This window comes from Scyliorhinus torazame, chromosome 4, assembly GCF_047496885.1.
Source record: "Scyliorhinus torazame isolate Kashiwa2021f chromosome 4, sScyTor2.1, whole genome shotgun sequence".
Lineage (NCBI taxonomy): Eukaryota > Metazoa > Chordata > Chondrichthyes > Carcharhiniformes > Scyliorhinidae > Scyliorhinus > Scyliorhinus torazame.
The window spans coordinates 371,164,111-371,187,183 of NC_092710.1; the positions used below are offsets into that span (position 1 = coordinate 371,164,111).

General features: G+C 51.1%; 1 long non-coding RNA gene across 1 annotated transcript; it reads left to right on the plus strand.

Moving 5' to 3' along the window:
- The first annotated feature begins 320 nt into the window (after positions 1 to 320).
- On the plus strand, positions 321 to 22,959 carry LOC140411788 (uncharacterized). The gene is made up of 3 exons (XR_011941003.1): positions 321 to 607; positions 18,389 to 18,582; positions 22,831 to 22,959. It is a non-coding gene; the product is annotated as an uncharacterized lncRNA (long non-coding RNA).
- The last annotated feature ends 114 nt before the right edge of the window (positions 22,960 to 23,073 follow it).

Sequence of the window (23,073 nt, forward strand, 5' to 3'; positions counted from 1 at the left end):
CAAGCGTGGGTCTGTATAGAGAGTGTCCCAACAGCCGCTGATAACAGCTTCACAGAACAAGACTTGCAATGTATCCTTGATAAGCTCAAGGTCTACAGCTGTAGACAGGACACATCATGATGTTAGTTTTCAATGACTTCTGTATGAAGTTAGGGGCGGGTAAGACAACACCCACTTTAACCAGAGATGTGATAATTGGGGATGCTTGGAAAATTGATTGACCGCATGTAATAAGTGTGACGCGAATATAGTTGATTGATTGTATGTAATTGAGAAAACCACTAATTCCGCCCCTTCAATCTGTATATTAACCCGTGTGAGCCTTAGCTCAAGTGAGAAAGGGTGCTGTCAATAGGCTGCGGAGTCCCCAGGCCTTGTCTCCCAGAATTCTGACACAAACTGCTTTTTTTTACTGATACTCAGGCCTTCGTGGGAATATTTTCACCTCTAACACTTGGCGTAGTCTGGCGGGGTGTTGCTGAGCCGGACGCCGCTCGAGCCGGTGGACAAGGCGAGTAGTCAAACCATTGACCGCCAGAAATTAGAGTCACACGGCGAGGCGGACGGACGGTGAGGTCACATCCAACGAATCTGGTATCAAGGCCAAGTGAGTAACAGACTCAGTTTAAAATTTATTTTTATGGTTTTGTTTTGTTGGTCCGCGATACCATTTTCTTTCGTACTAATTGGCGGCTCGAGGCCCCATGCTGAGCCTGAATTAAGGGGGCAATTGAGCTCTCACGTGACGGCCAGAGTTAGTTGGGAATCCGAGGCGCACAGATTGTTGAGTGAATAACGGGTGGTGAAATTTATCGTGACACAGTGCCAAGCCAGGACCGCCACCCTACGGGAGTGGACGATCGGTAAAGCCTCTGAGCACAGTAGCCTCGTCACACCGGATACGCGGAAATAGCTAACGGCCTTTTCGTGTCTTTTCTGATATTAACAGCATTGTGAATACACTCTCTATTTCTACACATTGCCTCTTCGAAACAGGCATCGAAGCCAATGAGTACCTTTTGTTTCATCAGAACTATTCAAAAGTAATATAGGAGCACAAATGTAGTGACAGGGCCACCTATAATTTATATCATAGTCCAGTATCACAAAATGCCCTCCAACACATCTTTTTAATGTTGTGAAGGGCTCCTATTGGACAGGGGGGCAGGAACAGATAGTTCAATCCCCGCCGACTATCTGTCCAATCAGAGCCCCTGGTCTATTTGAGTCACTCCAGGGCAAAATCGAAACTCTTGGCCATTCTTTGGTGCAGAATTCTCTTCACCTTTCCCAGCTGCAATAACTTCCAGATATTTTCCCTGCCCCCTTTCCGGATGCCAGGGATCATTCCCTCCAGTCTCTGCTGTGAGGAATCACACTCACACCCACCACCCACCTCCTCATTCCTGTCAGCTTCTGGCTTGTGACAATCTGTGTAACTAATCCCGGGAATAAAGAGTCAGAGAGAATTACAGCTCCATTTTGAATATCAGGGTAGAAAATCCAGCAATTTAGTTTGTCCAGGTGCAGGTGAAGTCACTTTGAGCTTGTGACAATGTTTTTCTTCGTCTCTCATGAGTTCAACATCAGAAGTTGCAAAGCACCATGTAAATGTTACTGTGAAGAGAGGCCAGGCGATGGTGTGTGGCTCTGTCAATGCAAAGTCATCACATCAGCTGAGTGCCTCACTCAATAACAAGGTCATTGGAAATGTCCAGGAGATCTGGGGCACCCACTGACCACTGAAGTAAAACTGCCCCAAAGGCAGATCTGAAACCTCATTTCAATTGTCCATCGGGACATTTACAGGGCCCACATTTCAGAGCAATAGGTGGAGCTGATTTTTATATTTGAAATTGTTCCATTGCTCCTCAATCCTGTAGAAAAATGAAGCTGTAAAAAACTTTAACCAGGAACATATTTGGTTGAGTCATTGCAGATTGTGGTCACATGGTATTTATTATTGCTTCTTGGGATGTGGGAGTTGTCGACAAGGTTGGTTTTTATGACCCTTTCCTTGGTGTTCTAAGATGGCGATGAGCCCTGTTTTTAAACGCTGCGTTCCATGTGGTGCAGATACACCAACATCGTTAAGTTGTCCGTTCCAGGATTTCAAGCCAGCGGCAGTGGGAAAATGGAGATTGAGGTTTTGGAGAGGAACGTGGATTGTTCCCACTTCCCAGACCTGCGAGGTTAATCTGCCTGTTGTAGCCTCATTGACATCGAGGTGTGATTGGATAACTCAGTGAAGATTCCAGCAGCAGTTTAAATTTGTCTTGGACAGGAGCACCAATGTGTGAGCGTACACCAGCCACCTATTGGGCCAGCTGAGATCCAATCAGACAGCACAGGCTGGAGGGTAAAGCAGGGCCTGAAACCCATCCTGGGCAGCAGCTCCATTTTCATTCCCATTGACTCTGGTGGAATGGATTGGAGTGTAAATCAGGCCCTGATCCACTATCACCCAATCTGTCGTACTGCCCAAAACAACCCCCTCCCCATGGCTCTATCCTGGTCTCCATGACACTGGTCCACATCACAGGACAACTCACTAACTGGGACCGGGCTGGATTTCAGAGACACATTGAGACAGTTTGAATATTGAAGAGATGCAACTGAGCTGACGGAGCCCATTGCACACAATCCCCCAATGTCCACATTGGGGCTGGTTTAGCACAGGGCTAAAGAGCTGGCTTTTAAAGCAGACCAAGGCAGGCCAGCAGCACGGTTCAATTCCCGTACCAGCCTCCACAAACAGGCGCCGGAATGTGGCGACTAGGGGCTTTTCACAGTAACTTCATTTGAAGCCTACTTGTGACAGTAAGGGATTTTCATTTCATTTCATCTCCCTGAGGGGTGGCGTTGCTAATAAGATTCGATCAGATATAATGGAGCAGAATTTGGGCATCTGCCCTTTGACCCTGTTCCGTCGTTCGATCATGACTGATGCCATCCTGACCTCAACTCCACCGTCCTGCCCGTTCTCCATAACCCTTCACCCCATTACCAATTGAAAATCTGTCTAACTCCCCCTTAAATTTAATAAAATAAATACGTTTAGAGTACCCAATTCATTTTTTCCAATTTAGAGGCAATTTAGTGTGGCCAATTCACCGAACCTGCACATCTTTGGGTGTGGGGGCGAATTCCACAGATTCACAACACTTTGGGAGAAGTAGTTTCACCTCAAATCTGTTTTAAACTTTCTTCCTCTGATCTAAAGTCTGTGACGTCTCGTTTTCGAATTCCCCATAAGAGGAAGCATCAGCTCCATGTCTACTTTATCCACACCTTTTATCACCTTGTCTCCATCTTATATACTGGGAGCTGCCTGTTACACTGACAATAGGGAGTGGGATTTGTTGTGTGTGTTTGAAAAGTCAGATAGAGAACAAGCCCCTCCTGACCCTTCACCAAAGTTCTATCTGTATCGCTGGGAAATTTATCAGCCTTACAGGTGTCAGGCATTTTGATATTTTGTGTTTTCCTGTCATGCTGGAAGGCCTTTCTTTGCTTCTTTTTAACGTGTTTTACACAGAGGGTAGTGGGTGCCTGGAACTCGCTGCCGGAGGAGGCGGTGGAAGCAGGGACGATAGTGACGTTTAAGGGGCATCTTAAGTGGGACCAGTACAAACCGGACGGTCTGCACCTGGGCAGGACTGGAACCGATGTCTTGGGGGGGTGTTTGCTAGAGCTGTTGGGGAGAGTTTAAACTAATGTGGCAGGGGGATGGGAACCGATGCAGGAAGTTGGAAGGTAGTAAAACAGGGACAGAAATAAAAGGCAGTAAGGGGGAAAGTGTGAGGCAGAGAAGCCATAGTCAAAAATCCAAAAGGGCGACAGTACAAGGTACAGTGACTGAGGGGAGCTCAGTGAATAGGACCAGGAATACTAAAAGAAATAAAACGGGAAGTGAAAACATTATTGGTAAGCGACGCGGCAGGTTGTTACAGGAAGATATGGGTTCGACGACAAGGAAAATTAGGAGAAAGGTTAAGAGGAAATATAACTTAGGAGAGGTTACTGATCGAGGTGTTAAGATTAAGAACAGAGGTAAAAAAGCCAACATAAGTGTACTTTACCTGAATGCTCGTAGTATTCGGAATAAGGTAAATGAGTTGATGGCGCAAATCATCGTGAATGACTATGATTTAGTGGCCATTACTGAAACATGGTTAAAGGATGGTCACGACTGGGAGTTAAATATCCGAGGGTATCAAACTTTTCGGAAGGACAGAGTGGATGGTAAGGGAGGTGGTGTAGCTCTGTTATTTAAGGATGACATCCGGGCAACAGTAAGGGATGACATCGGTGCTATGGAGGATAAGGTTGAATCCATTTGGGTGGAAATCAGGAATAGTAAGGTGAAAAAGTCACTGATAGGAGTAATCTATAGGCCACCAAATAGTAACATTATGGTGGGGCAGGCAATAAACAAAGAAATAACAGATGCATGTAGAAATGGTACAGCAGTTATCATGGGGGATTTTAATCTACATGTCGATTGGTTTAACCAGTCGGTCAAGGCAGCCTTGAGGAGGAATTTATAGAATATATCCATGATAGTTTCCTTGAACAGTATGTAATGGAACCTACGAGGGAACAAGCGGTCCTAGATCTGGTCCTGTGTAATGAGACAGGATTGATTCAGGATCTCATAGTTAGGGATCCTCTTGGAAGGAGCGATCACAATATGGTGGAATTTAAAATACAGATGGAGGGTGAGAAGGTAAAATCAAGCACTAGTGTTTTGTGCTTAAACAAAGGAGATTACAATGGGATGAGAGAAGAACTAGCTAAGGTAGACTGGGAGCAAAGACTTTATGGTGAAACAGTTGAGGAACAGTGGAGAACCTTCCAAGTGATTTTTCACAGTGCCAAGCAAAGGTTTATACCAACAAAAAGGAAGGACGGTAAAAAGAGGGAAAATCGACCGTGGATATCTAAGGAAATAAGGGAGAGTATCAAATTGAAGGAAAAAACATACAAAGTAGCAAAGATCAGTGGGAGACTAGAGGACTGGGAAATCTTTAGGGGGCAACAGAAAGCTACTAAAAAAGTTATAAAGAAGAGTAAGATAGATTATGAGAGTAAACTTGCTCAGAATATAAAAACAGATAGTAAAAGTTTCTACAAATACATAAAACAAAAAAGAGTGGCTAAGGTAAATATTGGTCCTTTAGAGGATGAGAAGGGAGATTTAATAATGGGAGATGAGGAAATGGCTGAGGAACTGAACAGGTTTTTTGGGTCGGTCTTCACAGTGGAAGACACAAATAACATGCCAGTGACTGATGGAAATGAGGCTATGACAGGTGAGGACCTTGAGAGGATTGTTATCACCAAGGAGGTAGTGATGGGCAAGCTAATGGGGCTAAAGGTAGACAAGTCTCCTGGACCTGATGGAATGCATCCCAGAGTGCTAAAAGAGATGGCTAGGGAAATTGCAAATGCACTAGTGATAATTTACCAAAATTCACTAGACTCTGGGGTGGTCCCGGCGGATTGGAAATGAGCAAACGTGACACCACTGTTTAAAAAAGGAGGTAGGCAGAAAGCGAGTAATTATAGGCCAGTGAGCTTAACTTCGGTAGTAGGGAAGATGCTGGAATCTATCATCAAGCAAGAAATAGCGAGGCATCTGGATGGAAATTGTCCCATTGGACAGACGCAGCATGGGTTCATAAAGGGCAGGTCGTGCCTAACTAATTTAGTGGAATTTTTTGAGGACATTAACAGTGCAGTAGGTAACAGGGAGCCAATGGATGTGGTATATCTGGATTTCCAGAAAGCCTTTGACTAGGTGCCACACAAAAGGTTGTTGCATAAGATAAAGATGCATGGCATTAAGAGGAAAGTAGTAGCATGGATAGAGGATTGGTTAATTAATAGAAAGCAAAGAGTGGGGATTAATGGGTGTTTCTCTGGTTGGCAATCAGTAGCTAGTGGTGTCCCTCAGGGATCAGTGTTGGGCCCACAACTGTTCACAATTTACATAGATGATTTGGAGTTGGGGACCAAGGGCAATGTGTCCAAGTTTGCAGACGACACTAAGATAAGTGGTAAAGCAAAAAGTGCAGAGGATACTGGAAGTCTGCAGAGGGATTTGGATTGGCTAAGTGAATGGGCTGGGGTCTGGCAGATGGAATACAATGTTGGCAAATGTGAGGTTATCCATTTTAGTAGGAATAACAGCAAAAGGGATTATTATTTAAATGATAAAATATTAAAACAGGCTGCTGTGCAGAGAGACCTGGGTGTGCTCGTGCATGAGTCGCAAAAAGTTGGTTTTCAGGTGCAACAGGTGATTAAGAAGGCAAATGGAATGTTGTCCTTCATTGCTAGAGGGAAGGAGTTTAAGACTAGGGAGGTTCTGCTGCAATTGTATCAGGTGTTAGTGAGGCCACACCTGGAGTATTGTGTTCAGTTTTGGTCTCCTTACTTGAGAAAGGACGTACTGGCACTGGAGGGTGTGCAGAGGAGATTCACTAGGTTAATCCCAGAGCTGAAGGGGTTGGATTACGAGGAGAGGTTGAGTAGACTGGGACTGAACTCGTTGGAATTTAGAAGGATGAGGGGGGATCTTATAGAAACATATAAAATTATGAAGAGAATAGATAGGATAGATGCGGGCAGGTTGTTTCCACTGGCGGGTGAAAGCAGAACTAGGGGGCATTGCCTCAAAATAAGGGGAAGTAGATTTAGGACTGAGTTTAGGAGGAACTTCTTCACCCAAAGGGTTGTGAATCTATGGAATTCCTTGCCCAGTGAAGCAGTAGAGGCTCCTTCATTAAATGTTTTTAAGATAAAGATAGACAGTTTTTTGAAGAATAAAGGGATTAAGGGTTATGGTGTTCAGGCCGGAAAGTGGAGCTGAGTCCACAAAAGCTCAGCCATGATCTCATTGAATGGTGGAGCAGGCTCGAGGGGCCAGATGGCCTACTCCTGCTCCTAGTTCTTATGTTCTTATGTTTGACAAATACATGAATAGGATGGGAATAGAGGGATACGGACCCCGGAAGTGTGGAAGATTTTAGTTTAGACGGGCAGCATGGTCGGCACAGGCTTGGAGGGCCGAAGGGCCTGTTCCTGTGCTGTACTTTTCTTTGTTCTTTGTTCTTTGATTGGATTAGTTGAGATGGTGGACACACACAGGAGAGAGAAAACACTGAGAAACGTAGCCAGGAATTTAGACAGACTTTGGGGAAGTACTTTAAAAAGTTGATACACTTCTGCCCGAAAATCTACAAGAAATTGGGACCCAATTGTCTACTGGTCGGAGGACCTCTGCGATTAGGATTCATCCAAATTCACTGGCGGGAATACGCTTTCTGCTTCTGGCTGTGTCCCGAACTGTGCTCCCACTGAAATTCTCCCGATGGAAGAAAGGATTAATGGGACCCCTGGACCCAGAAAAAGCAATCTGCCACCACGAGAGGATCCACGGTGTCCACATTACCCCGTTTCCATCTGGTTTTATATAGAACGGTCACAGTGTGCGGCTGCAGGCGTTTTGCTGCCCTCGACACAGAGCGCAGAGTATCGAAGTTGTTCAATGTGAAATCACGGAGAGGTCCGTGTGGGATGAAATGAAAAAATGAAAATCACTTATTGTCACAAGGAGGCTTCAAATGAAGTTACTGTGGAAAGCCCCTAGTCGCCACATTCCGGCACCTGTTCGGGGAGGCTGGTACGGGAATTGAACCGTGCTGCTGGCCTGCCTTGGTCTGCTTTCATAGCCCGCGATTTAGCCCTGTGCTAAACCAGCTGCTGGATTGTCCCTGAGCTCTCGCTGTGTTAGTTCCAGACTGGAAAGAGACAGTGGGGAGGATTTTAAGGAAAGGGGCTCCTGCTGACTCTCGAATTCCCACTGGACAGTGAGTTTTGGCCGACTTGGTAGAGGACGGCATTCCCGTCCTACCCTTCAAAGGAAGTCCTGCCTGTGGGATTGGTCACCAGATCTCCAACCCGGCTCGGAGCGGCGCTGCAGTGGCCAGGAGCGGTACTGCAGTGGCCCGGAGCGGCGCTGCAGTGGCCAGGAGTGGTACTGCAGTGGCCAGGAGCAGTGTCCAAGGCTTCATTTTTATCTAAAGTTTAGTCTTTCTTTTATTTAGTTAATTAACTTAAAAGTTGCTGTTTGGTTTAGAAGAAGGTGAATTTTCAATCAGCTTTAAACAGGCTTCTACTTGTAGGCACTTGCAGCTGGAGCTTGTTAATTAGTTAATTGGATTAGGCCAGTTTTTCAGAGGCTAGATTCACAGTATAAAAGTGATCCCCTACAGTGCAGACTTTGTTTGCACTGAGTGCTGAATTTGGTGCTTTTTGAGTGCGATAGTGAGAGTTTGGTGACCGAGGGAGTGCTGAATTTGGTGCATTTGAGTGCGATAGTGAGAGTTTGGTGACCGAGGGAGTGCTGAATTTGGTGCTTTTTGAGTGCTATAGTAAGAGTTTGGTGACCGAGGGAGTGCTGAATTTGGTGCTTTTTGAGTGCGATAGTGAGAGTTTGGTGACCGAGGGAGTTAGGTGAGGAGGGAGTAAGGTGCTCCTTTCATTTTGTTTCCGACATTTCCGCAAAGAGTGTGAAGAGAGCCAGGAGTTTACAGGAAGTGTAGCTGACTGGGAGCAGAGTCGAAGGGCGGAGATCTAGTTAGTCCACACAGCAGCTATATTCTTTAAGGTAAGAGGGGATGGAGGCTAGGCCAGTTACATGCTCCTCCTGTAGGATGTGGGTGGTGAGGGATACCACCGGTGTCCCCACTGACTATACCTGTGGGAAGTGCACCCAACTTCAGCTCCTCAAAGACCGGGTTAGGGAACTGGAGCTGAAGCTGGATGAACTTCGGATCATCCGGGAGGCAGAGGGGGTGATTGAGAAGAGTTACAGGGAGGTAACCACACCCAAGGTACAGGACAAGAATAGCTGGGTTACAGTCAGGGGGAAAAAAACAAACAGGCAGACAGTGCAGGGATCCCTCGTGGCCGTTCCCCTTCAAAACAAGTATACCGTTTTGGATGCTGTTGGGGGGGATGACCTACCGGGGGAAGGCCCTAGCGGCCAGGTTTCTGGCACTGAGTCTGGCTCTGGGGCTCAGAAGGGAAGGGGGGAGAATAGAAAAGCAATAGTTGTAGGAGATTCAATGGTTAGGGGAATAGATAAGAGATTCTGTGGTCGCGAGCGAGACTCCCGGAAGGTATGTTGCCTCCCGGGTGCCAGGGCCAGGGATGTCTCGGATCGTGTCTTCAGGATCCTTAAGGGGGAGGGTGAGCAGCCAGAAGTCGTGGTGCACATTGGTACCAACGACATAGGTAGGAAAAGGGGTGTGGAGGTAATAAACAAGTTTAGGGAGTTAGGCTGGAAGTTGAAAGCCAGGACAGACAGAGTTGTCATCTCTGGTTTGTTGCCGGTGCCACGTGATAGCGAGGCTAGGAATAGGGAGAGAGTGCAGTTGAACACGTGGCTGCAGGAATGGTGCAGGAGGGAGGGCTTCAGGTATTTGGATAATTGGAGCGCATTCTGGGGAAGGTGGGACCTGTACAAGCAGGACGGGTTGCATCTGAACCAGAGGGGCACCAATATCCTGGGAGGGAGGTTTGCTAGTACTCTTCGGGAGGGTTTAAACTAATTTGGCAGGGGAATGGGAACCGGATTTGTAGTCCAGCAACTAAGGTAGCCGATATTCAGGACGCCAAAGCATGTAATGAGGCAGTGGGGAAGGGAACACTGACAAAGGAGAGTATTTGCAGGCACGGAGATGGGTTGAAGTGTGTATACTTCAACGCAAGAAGCATCAGGAATAAGGTGGGTGAACTTAAGGCATGGATCGGTACTTGGGACTACGATGTGGTGGCCATCACGGAAACTTGGATAGAAGAGGGGCAGAAATGGTTGTTGGAGGTCCCTGGTTATAGATGTTTCAATAAGATTAGGGAGGGTGGTAAAAGAGGTGGGGGGGTGGCATTATTAATTAGAGATAGTATAACAGCTGCAGAAAGGCAGTTCGAGGAGTATCACCCTATTGAGGTAGTATGGGTTGAAGTCGGAAATAGGAAAGGAGCAGTCACCTTGTTAGGAGTTTTCTAAAGGCCCCCCAATAGTAACAGAGATGTGGAGGAACAGATTGGGAAACAGATTTTGGAAAGGTGAAGAAGTCATAGGGTAGTAGTCATGGGCGACTTTAACTTCCCAAATATTGAGTGGAAACTCTTTAGATCAAATAGTTTGGATGGGGTGGTGTTTGTGCAGTGTGTCCAGGAAGCTTTTCTAACACAGTATGTAGATTGTCCGACCAGAGGAGGGGCAATATTGGATTTAGTACTGGGTAATGAACCAGGGCAAGTGATAGATTTGTTAGTGGGGGAGCATTTTGGAGATAGTGACCACAATTCTGTGACTTTCACTTTAGTAATGGAGAGGGATAGGTACGTGCAACAGGGCAAGGTTTACAATTGGGGGAAGGGTAAATACGATGTTGTCAGACAAGAATTGAAGTGCATAAGTTGGGAACATAGGCTGGCAGGGAAGGACACAAGTGAAATGTGGAACTTGTTCAAGGAACAGGTGCTACGTGTCCTTGATATGTATGTCCCTGTCAGGCAGGGAAGAGATGGTCGAGTGAGGGAACCATGGTTGACAAGAGAGGTTGAATGTCTTGTTAAAAGGAAAAAGGTGACTTATGTAAGGCTGAGGAAACAAGGTTCAGACAGGGCATTGGAGGGATACAAGATAGCCAGGAGGGAACTGAAGAAAGGGATTAGGAGAGCTAAGAGAGGGCATGAACAATCTTTGGCGGGTAGGATCAAGGAAAACCCCAAGGCCTTTTACACATATGTGAGAAATATGAGAATGACTAGAGCGAGGGTAGGTCCGATCAAGGACAGTAGCGGGAGATTGTGTATTGAGTCTGAAGAGATAGGAGAGGTCTTGAATGAGTATTTTTCTTCTGTATTTACAAATGAGAGGGGCGATATTGTTGGAGAGGACAGTGTGAAACAGATTGGTAAGCTCGAGGAAATACTTGTCAGGAAGGAAGATGTGTTGGGCATTTTGAAAAACTTGAGGATAGACAAGTCCCCCGGGCCTGACGGGATATATCCAAGGATTCTATGGGAAGCAAGAGATGAAATTGCAGAGCCGTTGGCAATGATCTTTTCGTCCTCACTGTCAACAGGGGTGGTACCAGGGGATTGGAGAGTGGCGAATGTCGTGCCCCTGTTCAAAAAAGGAACTAGGGATAACCCTGGGAATTACAGGCCAGTTAGTCTTACTTCGGTGGTAGGCAAAGTAATGGAAAGGGTACTGAAGGATAGGATTTCTGAGCATCTGGAAAGACACTGCTTGATTAGGGATAGTCAGCACGGATTTGTGAGGGGTAGGTCTTGCCTTACAAATCTTATTGAATTCTTTGAGGAGGTGACCAAGCATGTGGATGAAGGTAAAGCAGTGGATGTAGTGTACATGGATTTTAGTAAGGCATTTGATAAAGTTCTCCATGGTAGGCTTATGCAGAAAGTAAGGAGGCATGGGATAGTGGGAAATTTGGCCAGTTGGATAACGAACTGGCTAACCGATAGAAGTCAGAGAGTGGTGGTGGATGGCAAATATTCAGCCTGGATCCCAGTTACCAGTGGCGTACCGCAGGGATCAGTTCTGGGTCCTCTGCTGTTTGTGATTTTCATTAATGACTTAATTGAGGGAGTTGAAGGGTGGGTCAGTAAATTTGCAGACGATACAAAGATTGGTGGAGTTGTGGATAGTAAGGAGGGCTGTTGTCGGCTGCAAAGAGACATAGATAGGATGCAGAGCTGGGCTGAGAAGTGGCAGATGGAGTTTAACCCTGAAAAGTGTGAGGTTGTCCATTTTGGAAGGACAAATATGAATGCGGAATATAGGGTTAACGGTAGAGTTCTTGGCAATGTGGAGGAGCAGAGAGATCTTGGGGTCTATGTTCATACATCTTTGAAAGTTGCCACTCAAGTGGATAGAGCTGTGAAGAAGGCCAATGGCGTGCTCGCGTTCATTAACAGAGGGATTGAATTTAAGAGCCGTGAGGTGATGATGCAGCTGTACAAAACTTTGGTAAGGCCACATTTGGAGTACTGTGTACAGTTCTGGTCGCCTCATTTTAGGAAGGATGTGGAAGCTCTGGAAAAGGTGCAAAGAAGATTTACCAGGATGTTGCCTGGAATGGAGAGTAGGTCTTACGAGGAAAGGTTGAGGGTGCTAGGCCTTTTCTCATTAGAGCGGAGAAGGATGAGGGGCGACTTGATAGAGGTTTATAAGATGATCAGGGGAATAGATAGAGTAGACAGTCAGAGACTTTTTCCCCGGGTGGAACACACCATTACAAGGGGACATAAATTTAAGGTGAAAGGTGGAAGATATAGGAGGGATATCAGAGGTAGGTTCTTTACCCAGAGAGTAGTGGGGGCATGGAATGCACTGCCTGTGGAAGTAGTTGAGTCGGAAACATTAGGGACCTTCAAGCAGCTATTGGATAGGTACATGGATGACGGTAAAATGATATAGTGTAGATTTATTTGTTCTTAAGGGCAGCACGGTAGCATTGTGGATAGCGCAATTGCTTCACAGCTCCATGGTCCCAGGTTCGATTCCGGCTTGGGTCATTGTCTGTGCGGAGTCTGCATGTCCTCCCCGTGTCTGCGTGGGTTTCCTCCGGGTGCTCCAGTTTCCTCCCACAGTCCAAAGATGTGCGGGTTAGGTGAATTGGCCAATGATAAATTGCCCTTAATGTCCAAATTGCCCTTGGTGTTGGGTGGAGGTGTTGGGTTTGGGTAGGGTGCTCTTTCCAAGAGCCGGTGCAGACTCAAAGGGCCGAATGGCCTCCTTCTGCACTGTAAATTCAATGATAATCTATGATTAATCTAGGACAAAGGTTCGGCACAACATCGTGGGCCGAAGGGCCTGTTCTGTGCTGTATTTTCTATGTTCTATGTTCTATGTACTGCAGTGGCCAGGAGCGGTACTGCAGTGGCCAGGAGCAATACTGCAGTGGCCAGGAGCGGTACTGCAGTGGCCAGGAGCAATACTGCAGTGGCCAGGAGCGGTACTGCAGTGGCCAGGCGCGGTACTGCAGTGGCCAGGAGCGGTACTGCAGTGGCCAGGAGCAATACTGCAGTGGCCAGGAGCGGTACTGCAGTGGCCAGGCGCGGTACTGCAGTGGCCAGAAGCGGTACTGCAGTGCCCAGGAGCGGTATTGCAGTGCCCAGGAGCAGTACTGCAGTGTCCAGGAGCAGTACTGCAGTGGCCAGGAGCGGTACTGCAGTGGCCAGGAGCGGTACTGCAGTGGCCAGGCAAGGTACTGCAGTGGCCAGGGGCAATACTGCAGTGGACAGGAGCAGTACTGCAGTGTCCAGGAGCGGTACTGCAGTGCCCAGGAGCGGTGCTGCAGTGCCCAGGAGCAGTACTGCAGTGGCCAGGAGCAATACTGCAGTGGCCAGGAGCGGTACTGCAGTGGCCAGGAGCAATACTGCAGTGGCCAGGAGCGGTACTGCAGTGGCCAGGCGCAGTACTGCAGTGGCCAGGAGCGGTACTGCAGTGGCCAGGAGCAATACTGCAGTGGCCAGGAGCGGTACTGCAGTGGCCAGGCGCGGTACTGCAGTGGCCAGAAGCGGTACTGCAGTGGCCAGGAGCGGTACTGCAGTGCCCAGGAGCGGTATTGCAGTGCCCAGGAGCAGTACTGCAGTGGCCAGGAGCGGTACTGCAGTGGCCAGGAGCAGTACTGCAGTGGCCAGGCAAGGTACTGCAGTGGCCAGGGGCAATACTGCAGTGGACAGGAGCAGTACTGCAGTGTCCAGGAGCGGTACTGCAGTGCCCAGGAGCGGTGCTGCAGTGCCCAGGAGCGGTACTGCAGTGGCCAGGAGCGGTACTGCAGTGGCCAGGAGCGGTACTGCAGTGGCCAGGAGCAGCACTGCAGTGGCCAGGAGTGGTACTGCAGTGGCCAGGAGCGGTACTGCAGTGGCCACGGTTCCGGGTTAACACTGTTGTCTCACAGTGCCAGTGACCCGGGTTAACACTGCTGTCTCACAGTGCCAGGGACCCGGGTAAACACTGCTGTTTCACAGTGCCAGGGTCCCGGGTTAACACTGCTGTCTCACAGTGCCAGGGACCCGGGTTAACACTGCTGTCTCACAGTGCCAGGGACCCGGGTTAACACTGCTCTCTCACAGAGCCAGAGACCCGGGTTAACACTGCTGTCTCACAGTGCCAGGGACCCGGGTTAACACTGCTGTCTCACAGTGTCAGGGACCCGGGTTAACACTGCTGCCTCACAGAGCCAGGGACCGGGGTTAACACTGCTGCCTCACAGTGCCAGGGACCGGGGTTAACACTGCGGTGTCACAGTGCCAGGGTCCCGGGTTAACACTGCTGTCTCACAGTGCCAGGGACCCGGGTTAACACTGCTGTCTCTCAGTGCCAGGGACCCGGGTTAACACTGCTGTCTCACAGAGCCAGGGACCGGGGTTAACACTGCTGTCTCACAGTGCCAGGGACCCGGGTAAACACTGCTGTTTCACAGTGCCAGGGTCCCGGGTTAACACTGCTGTCTCACAGTGCCAGTGACCCGGGTTAACACTGCTGTTTCACAGTGCCAGGGTCCCGGGTTAACACCGCTGTCTCACAGTGCCAGGGACCCGGGTTAACACCGCTGTCTCACAGTGCCAGGGACCCGGGTTAGCACTGCTGTCTCACAGTGCCAGGGACCCGGGTTAACACTGCTGTCTCACAGTGCCAGGGACCCGGGTTAACACTGCTGTCTCACAGTGCCAGGGACCCGGGTTAACACTGCGGTCTCACTGTGCCAGGGACCTGGTTTAACACTGCTGTCTCTCAGTGCCAGGGACCCGGGTTAACACTGCTGTCTCACAGAGCCAGGGACCCGGGTTAACACTACTGTCTCACAGTGCCAGGGACCCGGGTTAACACTGCTGTCTCACAGTGCCAGGGACCCGGGTAAACGCTGCTGTCTCACAGAGCCAGGAACCCGGGTTAACACTGCTGTCTCACAGTGCCAGGGACCTGGGTTAACACTGCTGTCTCTCAGTGCCAGGGACCCGGGTTAACACTGCTGTCTCACAGAGCCAGGGACCCGGGTTAACACTACTGTCTCACAGTGCCAGGGACCCGGGTTAACACTGCTGTCTCACAGTGCCAGGGACCCGGGTAAACGCTGCTGTCTCACAGTGCCAGGGACCCGGGTTAACACCGCTGTCTCACAGTGCCAGGGACCCGTGTTAACACTGCTGTCTCACAGTGCCAGTGACCCGGGTAAACGCTGCTGTCTCACAGTGCCAGGGACCCGGGTAAACGCTGCTGTCTCACAGTGCCAGAGACCCGGGTTAACACTGCTGCCCCACAGTGCCAGGGACCCGGGTTAACACTGCTGTCTCACAGAGCCAGGGACCCGGGTTAACGCTGCTGTCTCACAGTGCCAGGGATACGGGTTAACACTGCTGTCTCACAGTGCCAGGGACCCGGGTTAACACTGCTGCCTCACAGTGCCAGGGACCCGGGTAAACGCTGCTGTCTCACAGTGCCAGGACCCTGGTTAACACTGCTGTCTCACAGTGCCAGGGACCCGGGTTAACACTGCTGTCTCACAGAGCGAGGGAGGTTAACACTGCTGTCTCACAGTGCCAGAGACCCGGGTTAACACTGCTGTCTCACAGTGCCAGGGACCCGGGTTAACGCTGCTGTCTCACAGTGCCAGGGATACGGGTTAACACTGCTGTCTCACAGAGCCAGGGACCCGGGTTAACACTGCTGTCTCACTGTGCCAGGGACCCGGGTTAACACTGCTCTCTCACAGTGCCAGAGACCCGGGTTAACACTGCTGTCTCACTGTGCCAGGACCCCAGTTAACACTGCTGTCTCACAGTGCCAGAGACCCGGGTTAACACTGCTGCCTCACAGTGCCAGGGACCCAGGTTAACACTGCTGTCTCACAGAGCCAGGGACCTGGGTTAACACTGCTGTCTCACAGCGCCAGAGACCCGGGTTAACACTGCTGCCTCACAGTGCCAGAGACCCGGGTTAACACTGCTGCCTCACAGTGCCAGGGACCCGGGTTAACACTGCTGTCTCACAGAGCCAGGGACCCGGGTTAACACTGCTGTCTCACAGAGCCAGGGACCCGGGTTAACACTGCTGTCTCACAGTGCCAAGGACCCGGGTTAACACTGCTGTCTCACAGAGCCAGGGACCCGGGTTAACACTGCTGTCTCACAGAGCCAGGGACCCTGGTTCATTTCCAGCCTCGGGTGACTGTGTGGAGTCTGATCGTTCTCCCCGTGTCTGCGTGGGTTTCCTCCGGGTGCTCCGGTTTCCTCCCACAGTCCAAAGATGTGCAGGTTAGGGGGATTGGTCATGTTAATTGCCCCTTAGTCCCCAAAGATTAGCTGGGGTTATGGGGATATGGTGGGGAGTGGGCCTCGGTAGGGTGGGTGCAGATTCAATGGGCCGAATAGCATCATTCTGCACTATAGGGATTCTCTGTGTGGTCATGGCTCCGATTAAAGGCAGCCCATTGCCAGGTATTTCTTGTGGAGTAAATTAAACAATGTCTTCTCACTTTATCTGTCTTGTTTTTCAAAAGGCTGGGAATGGATTCTCACGGCTAAATACAGAGGATGCTGCATCACAACAGGTGCTGGCACCAAATCATTAGAGGAGGAGGTGGCACAGTGGCCTTGTCACTGGACAAGTAATCCAGGGGAATGCTCTGGGATCCCCGGATCGAATCCCACTCTGGCAGCTGGTGACATTTTAATTCAATAAAGAAAATCTGGAATTTAAAGTCTAATGATTGATAAAATCTCACCTGGTTCACTCATGTCCTTTAGGGAAGGAAATCTGCCGCCCTTATCCGGTCTGGCCTACACGTGACTCCAGACCCACAGCAATGTGGTTTCCTCTTAGAACATAGAACATTACAGCGCAGTACAGGCCCTTCGGCCCTCGATGTTGCGCCGACCTGTGAAACCACTCTAAAGCCCATCTACACTATTCCCATTTCCTGTCTAACTCAGGCAGGAGGATCGATGCTGAGTGTGTGAACTGGAATCAATAGTGAAATATCTGCCCCGGGAGGTTCACAATTCCTGTCTAACTCAGGCAGGGGGATCGATGCTGAGTGTGTGAACTGGAATCAATAGTGAAATATCTGCCCCGGGAGGTTCACAATTCCTGTCTAACTCAGGCAGGGGGATCGATGCTGAGTGTGTGAACTGGAATCAATAGTGAAATATCTGCCTCGGGCGGTTCACATTTCCTGTCTAACTCAGGCAGGGGGGTCAATGCTGAGTGTGTGAACTGGAATCAATAGTGAAATATCTGCCCCGGGCGGTTCACATTTCCTGTCTAACTCAGGCAGGGGGGTCAATGCTGAGTGTGTGAACTGGAATCAATAGTGAAATATCTGCCCCGGGCGGTTCACATTTCCTGTCAAACTCAGGCAGGGGGGTCAATGCTGAGTGTGTGAACTGGAATCAATAGTGAAATATCTGCCCCAGGCGGTTCACATTTCCTGTCTAACTCAGGCAGGGGTGTCAATGCTGAGTGTGTGAACTGGAATCAATAGTGAAATATCTGCCCCGGGCGGTTCACATTTCCTGTCTAACTCAGGCAGTGGGGTCAATGCTGAGTGTGTGAACTGGAATCAATAGTGAAATATCTGCCCCGGGCGGTTCACATTTCCTGTCTAACTCAGGCAGGGGGATCAGTGCTGAGTGTGTGAACTGGAATCAATAGTGAAATATCTGCCTCGGGCGGTTCACATTTCCTGTCTAACTCAGGCAGGGGGGTCAATGCTGAGTGTGTGAACTGGAATCAATAGTGAAACATCTGCCCCGGGCGGTTCACATTTCCCGGTAAACGGCATCACAGAGATAATAATAATCTTTATTATAGTTACAAGCAGGCTTACATTAACACTGCAATGAAGTTACTGTGAAAAATCCCTAGTCGCCACATTCCGGCGCCTGTTCGGGTCACAGAGGGAGAATTCAGAATGTCCAATTCACCAATAGCACCTCTTTCTGGACTTGTGGGAGGAAAACGGTGCACCCGGAGGAAACCCACGCAGACATGGGGAGGATGTGCAGACTCCACACAGACAGTGACCCAAGCCGGGAATCGAACCTGGGACCCTGGAGCACTGAAGCAACAGTGATAACCACTGTGATACCGTGCTGCCCGTGGTTTCTAAATGGTTTCTAAATTCCAGGCTGTGATCAAAACACCAAAAAACATTTCCATAGTTAATCAGCTGGGCCGTTTCTTCAACATCTGATGTTCCCGGAGCTAAACTTTATTCAAAATCATTCCCTTAAAACTGTATAAAAATCTCTGAGCTCTCTGCTCAAACTGCAGATCGAGCTGAAGGTGCTGAGGGTCATTCAGTGAATTCACCAGTGACCTGTACCGACACCAAGATGCTGAGAATCTTCTTAACCGTGTCTGTCCTCTTCTGGAACCAACTCGCTGCACAGGATGCGTTAGACAAGGGGCTCGGCCTCTGTGAAAAAGATGACTGCCTTATACCCGCAGTAATCATTGAGGACAAGGTAAGTATAATTAGAACAAGAATAATCTTTATTATTGTCATAAGTAGGCTGACATTAACACTGCAATGATGTTCCTGTGAAAAGCACCTAGTCGCCACATTCCGGCGCCTGTTTGGGTCACAGAGGGAGAATTCAGAATGGCCAGTTCATCTAACAGCACGTCTTTCGGGACTTGTGGGAGGAAACCGGAGCACCCGGAGGAAACCCACGCAGACACAGGGAGAACGTGCAGACTCCACACAGACAGTGACCCAAGCCGGGAATTGAACCCAGGACCCTGGAGCAGTGAAGCAACAGTGCTAACCATTGTGCCACCGTACTGCCCTTCAGTGTTTACTGCATTCTGTAATGTTCGTACCAGTGGAAATTATTTAATGCCTGTGTTTTTGGGTCGAGTCCCCTTTACTCTCTTTACTGTCAAACATCTGTCTGACTCAGGCAGGGAGGGTTGTCAATGCTGAGTGTGTGAACTGGAATAAACAGTGAAATATCTGCCCCGGGCGGTTCACACATCCCGGGACCCGGCACTCACACAGTTAATGATTTCTAAATTCAAGGCTGGGATCAGGAAAGTATTCTGACGGACAGAATCTATCTGTACTTTAGACACGGATTAATCAGGGATAGTCAGCGTGGAAGGTCTTTCTTGACAAACACAGTTGAATTATTTGAGGCGGTGAGCAGGAGTGTTGATGAGGGGAATGCATTTGGAGTGGTCGATATGGGCTTTAGCCAGGCTTTTGATAGGGTCCCTCGTGGCAGACTGATCCAGTCAGGGCCCATGGCACCCAAGGCAAAGAGACACATTGGACCCACAATTGGCTGAGAGGCAGGAAGCTGAGGGTGGTGGAGGGATGATTCTGTGACTGGAAGGGCTGGATTCTGCGGCCCGGGATATCCGGGATGTGTTCCCAATGGGACGGAGAATTGGGGTAACATTGGGATTGGTGACAACGGGAACGCGATGCTCTGACCCCTCAGTGACGGCGGGAACGGGTTCCATGTCGCACGCCAGCGGGAGCATAAATAAATGGGAATGGATGGGAATGACCCCTTTGCTCTGCACTCCCGGGATTCTCTGTCCCCGGGAGTCACATCGGAGCATTTGCCCCATTGGTGAGGCCCACCACACCTGGGCCGAGATTGTAGTGACCAACTGAGCCCATCCACAGCCCAACCCACCCCCCAGACCACACGTCAGCCCTGACCCCTCCCTCCCCACCATACCACACAGCCCCCACCCCCATCCTCGCCCACCCCCCCGGACCACAAATCAGCCCTGACCCCTCCCTCCCCACCACACCACACAGCCCCCACCCCCATCCTCACCCACCCCCCAGACCACAAATCAGCCCTGACCCCTCCCTCCCCACCACACCACACAGCCCCCACCCCCATTCCCGCCCACCCCCCAGACCACAAATCAGCCCTGACCCCTCCCTCCCCACCACACCACACAGCCCCCACCCCCATTCCCGCCCACCCCCCAGACCACACGTCAGCCCTGACCCCTCTCAACCACCACACCACACAGCCCCCACCCCCATTCCCGCCCACCCCCCGGACCGCAAATCAGCCCTGACCCCTCCCTCCCCACCACACCACACAGCCCCCACCCCCATTCCCGCCCACCCCCCGGACCACAAATCAGCCCTGACCCCTCTCAACCACCACACCACACAGCCCCCACCCCCATTCCCGCCCACCCCCCGGACCGCAAATCAGCCCTGACCCCTCCCTCCCCACCACACCACACAGCCCCCACCCCCATTCCCGCCCACCCCCCGGACCGCAAATCAGCACTGACCCCTCTCAACCACCACACCGCACAGCAGCCCCCAACCACCTGGGTTGAATCCGGACTCTCCTGACCCACACGTACAGGGTTGACCCAATCCTTGGACACTTGTAATAGGAGGATTCCCCAACAGGGGGCAAAGTAATACGGGAACCACCCACAGAGACCCGTGTGATAGGGACCCCCCCCCCCCCCCCACAGAGACCCCTGTGATAGGGAGACCCCCACAGAGACCCCTGTGATAGGGAGACCCCCACAGAGACCCCTGTGATAGGGAGCCCCCCCCCACAGAGACCCCTGTGATAGGGAGACCCCCACAGACACCCCTGTGATAGTGAGACCTTGCCCACAGAAACCCCTGTGATAGGGAGCCCCCCTCCCCCCCCACAGAGACCCCTGTGATAGTGAGACCCTCCCCACAGAGATTCCTGTGATAGGGAGACCCCCACAGTGACCCTGTGTGATAGGGAGATCCCTGCCCACAGATACCCCTGTGATAGGGAGATCCCTCCACACAGAGACCACTGTGATAGCGATCCCCCCCCCCCCCCCAGAGACACCTGTGATAGGGAGAACCCCCACCACAGAGACGCCTGTGACCCCCACACAGCGACCCCTGTGATTGGGAGACCCCTCCCCAGAGAGACCCCTGTGATAGGGAGACGCCTCCCCAAAGAGACCCCTGTGATAGGGAGACCCCCCACAGAGACCCCTGTGTTAGGGAGACCCCTCCCCAGAGAGACCCCTGTGATAGGGAGACCCCCCCACAGAGACACCTGTGATAGGGAGATCCCCCCCCACAGAGACCCCTGTGATAGGGAGACCCCCCTCCCCCCCCACAGAGACCCATCTGATAGCCCCCTCCCTGCACAGAGACCCCTGGGTTAGGGAGACCCCTCCCCACAGAGACCCTGTGATAGGAGACCCCTCCCCACAGGGACCCATGTGATAGGGAGACCGCCCCCCCCCCCCCACAGAGGCCCCCCTGATAGCCCCCCCCCCCTGCGCAGAGACCCCTGTGATAGGGAACCCCTCCCCACAGGGACCCCTGTAATAGGGGGGCACTAACTGACCCTGTCTGGACTGCTCTAAGCTTCCAGGCAGGGGTGGTCCATCTTCTGGGAAGGCTCTGTGTTTGTATGTGGGGGGGGCCTTTGTGTGGGGAGCCGCCTGTGGAGGGGGTTCGTGCAGGAAGGGGGTCGTTCGGGGGGTTCACCTATCACAGGGGTCTCTGTGGGGGGGGGGGTCTCCCTATCACAGGGGTTTCTGTGGAGGTTCACATTTCACAGGGGTCTCTGTGGGGGGGGGGGGCAGGTCTCCCTATCACAGGGGTTTCTGTGGGGGGGTGTCCCTATCACAGGGGTCTCTGTGGGGGGGTGTCCCTATCACAGGGGTCTCTGTGGGGGGGTGTCCCTATCACAGGGGTCTCTGTGGGGGTCTCCCTATCACAGGGGTCTCTATGGGGGGTCTCCCTATCACAGGGGTTTCTGTGGGGGTCTCCCTATCACAGGGGTCTCTGTGGGGGTCTCCCTATCACAGGGGTCTCTGTGGGGGTTCACCTATCACAGGGGTCTCTGTGGGGGTCTCCCTATCACAGGGGTCTCTGTGGAGGTCTCCCCATCACAGGGGTCTATGTGGGGGTCTCCCTATCACAGGGACCTCTGTGGGGGGTGGGTTCCTATCACAGGGCTCTCTGTGGGGGTCTCTCTATCACAGGGGTCTCTGTGGGGGTCTCCGTTTCACAGGGGTGTCTGTGGGGGTCTCCCTATCACAGGGGTCTCTGTGGGGGGGGGTCTCCCTATCACAGGGGTCTCTCTCGGGGTCTCCCTATCACAGGGGCCTCTGTGGGGGTCTCCCTATCACAGGGGTCTCTGTGGTTGTGGGTCTCCCTATCACAGGGGCCTCTGTGGGGGGTGGGTCCATATCACAGGGGTCTCTGTGGGGGCTATTCCTATCACAGGGGTCTCTGTGGGGGTCTCCCTATCACAGGGGCCTCTGTGGGGGGTGGGTCCATATCACAGGGGTCTCTGTGGGGGCAATTCCTATCACAGGGGTGTCTGTGGGGGTCTGTCTATCACAGGGGTCTCTGTGGGGGGGGGTCTCCCTATCACAGGGGTCTCTCTAGGGGTCTCCCTATCACAGGGGTCTCTGTGGGGGTCTCCCTATCACAGGGGTCTATGTGGGGGTCTCCCTATCACAGGGATCTCTGTGGGGGTGGGTCTCCCTGTCACAGGGGCCTCTGTGGGGGGTGGGTCCCTATCACAGGGGTCTCTGTGGGGGTCTCCCTATCACAGGGGTCTCTGTGGGGGTCTCCGTTTCACAGGGGTCTCTGTGGGGGGTCTCCCTTTCACAAGGGTCTCTGTGGGGGAGGACAGTCCCCTCAACACTGATGTGTTTTGGTGCGAGTTCAGTTGTGTCACATGGTGATGGATTTTATTTTCTTGATTTAGAATTATGATGAGGTGGAATTCAAAGAAGAACGCCGGAGGGTTGAAACTGACGTTGATGCCGTGGATATTAAAAGTGCGCTGGCGATCGGTCTGGACAAACTATTCAGTTATGCACGTTGTGGGAATGTTGCAGGTATGTCAGATGTTCCTTCAAAGTAACAACAGATTCTAAAACAGCCACTCACTCTTTAACCTGTCACGTTTGAAACTTTCTGTACAGACTGACACACTGAGCAAAGAATT